The sequence below is a fragment of the Coregonus lavaretus genome (genome assembly GCF_964263955.1).
Source record: "Coregonus lavaretus genome assembly, chromosome: 38".
In the NCBI taxonomy this organism is placed as follows: Eukaryota; Metazoa; Chordata; class Actinopteri; order Salmoniformes; family Salmonidae; genus Coregonus; species Coregonus lavaretus.
Genome location: NC_140025.1, coordinates 27,771,535 through 27,774,222, shown reverse-complemented (window position 1 = coordinate 27,774,222; position 2,688 = coordinate 27,771,535).

Below are 2,688 nucleotides of genomic sequence, written 5' to 3'. Positions count from 1 at the left end.
TGAGCAGTGTATATACAGTGAGGGAAAAAAGTATTTGATCCCCTGCTGATTTTGTACGTTTGCCCACTGACAAAGACATGATCAGTCTATAATTTTAATGGTAGGTTTATTTGAACAGTGAGAGACAGAATAACAACAACAAAAATACAGAAAAACGCATGTCAGAAATGTTATAAATTGATTTGCATTTGAATGAGGGAAATAAGTATTTGACCCCTCTGCAAAACATGACTTAGTACTTGTTGGCAAAACCCTTGTTGGCAATCACAGAGGTCAGACGTTTCTTGTAGTTGGCCACTAGGTTTGCACACATCTCAGGAGGGATTTTGTCCCACTCCTCTTTGCAGATCTTCTCCAAGTCATTAAGGTTTAGAGCCTGATGTTTGGCAACTCGAACCTTCAGCTCCCTCCACAGATTTTCTATGGGATTAAGGTCTGGAGACTGGCTAGGCCACTCCAGGACCTTAATGTCCTTCTTATTGAGCCACTCCTTTGTTGCCTTGGCCGTGTGTTTTGGGTCATTGTCATGCTGGAATACCCATCCACGACCCATTTTCAATGCCCTGGCTGAGGGAAGGAGGTTCTCACCCAAGATTTGACGGTACATGGCCACGTCCGTCATCCCTTTGATGCAGTGAAGTTGTCCTGTCCCCTTAGCAGAAAAACACCCCCAAAGCATAATGTTTCCACCTCCATGTTTGACGGTGGGGATGGTATTCTTGGGGTCATAGGCAGCATTTCTCCTCCTCCAAACACGGCGAGTTGAGTTGATGCCAAAGAGCTCGATTTTGGTCTCATCTGACCACAACACTTTCACCCAGTTCTCCTCTGAATCATTCAGATGTTCATTGGCAAACTTCAGACAGGCCTGTATATGTGCTTTCTTGAGCAGGGGGACCTTGCGGGCGCTGCAGGATTTCAGTCCTTCAGTGTGTTACCAATTGTTTTCTTGGTGACTATGGTCCCATTTGCCTTGAGATCATTGACAAGATCCTCCAGTGTAGTTCTGGGCTGATTCCTCACCGTTCTCATGATCATTGCAATTTCACGAGGTGAGATCCTGCATGGAGCCCCAGGCCGAGGGAGATTGACAGTTATTTTGTGTTTCTTCCATTTGCGAATAATCGCACTAACTGTTGTCACCTTCTCACTAAGCTGCTTGGCGATGGTCTTGTAGCCCATTCCTGCCTTGTGTAGGTCTACAATCTTGTCCCTGACATCCTTGGAGAGCTCTTTGGTCTTGGCCATGGTGGAGAGTTTGGAATCTGATTGATTGATTGCTTCTCTGGACAGGTGTCTTTTATACAGGTAACAAGCTGAGATTACGAGCACTCCCTTTAAGAGTGTGCTCCTAATCTCAGCTCGTTACCTGCATAAAAGACACCTGGGAGACAGAAATCTTTCTGATTGAGAGGGGGTCAAATACTTATTTCCCTCATTAATATGCAAATAAATTTATAAAATTTTTGACATGCGTTTTTCTGGATTTTGTTGTTGTTATTCTGTCTCTCACTGTTCAAATAAACCTACCATTAAAATTATAGACTGATAATTTTTTTGTCAGTGGGCGAACGTACAAAATCAGCAGGGGCTCAAATACTTTTTTCCTACACTGTATATATATATACAGTGTAGGCTTTTTTATGGTGGTTTTGGAGCAGTGTCTTCTTCCTTGCTGAGCGGCCTTTCAGGTTATGTTGATATAGGACTCGTTTTACTGTGGATATAGATACTTTTGTACCTGTTTCCTCCAGCATCTTCACAAGGTCCTTTGCTGTTGTTCTGGGATTGATTTGCACTTTTCGCACCAAAGTACGTTCATCTCTAGGAGATATATATTTAATTAGTCCACAGTTGATACAAAATGCATCATATGATGCAAAACGCATCATCATGATGATGTGGCTGGATAAACTTTTCTTCTTAAAAGTCCAATATCTTAACAACTTGACTGCTGACAGACAAAACATTTTGGGACGGTATCAACACTGGACTAATGAAATAAATACCAAAGGATCGTTTTTGAGTGAAATTCCCCTTTAACGTCCAAAAGCAGAAGTCCTGTCACAGGCTCTCTTATTTCCCCTGAAAATTAAACGTCCAGTTGTTGGCAACTCTGCAAAGGCTAATGCCCCTACTGTCCGTCTCCCATCTCTACCTTCCGGGTGTACTGACTAAAGCCATAAAAAAATATGAAAGGTGGTCGGAACCCCCTTTAGAAAATACAAAAAAACATACAGAGTCATAGCTGTAGTATTGGCCTAATTAAAATAAATATGTGTATAATGTAAAGTATGTCTAATTTGACATGTTTTCTCCTTCATCTCCTAGTACTCGTTCAATATATTCTTATTTGCTATGAGTTACGTTGTCCAGGACTGAACACAGGAAGAAAGTTTGATGCTTTCACATCAGTAAAAGTGTAGAGCTGTGACACTGTATCAACATTATAAAAATACATAGTGTGTCTGGCACAGTCTAGAAACACTCCCAATGTAAATAGCTCTTCTCTAACAATTACTGGTGTTGAAGGGTCAGTAAGGAGATGGAAACCTTGTCTTTTATCATAAGAGAGAATCCAGAAACCATACTTGGGTGTTAATGGAACAGTAGGCCTTCTCTCAGCATTTGCTTTGGTCACACCAACATTCCATGTCCGTTTTTCAGAGACAACCATTTGTTTATCCT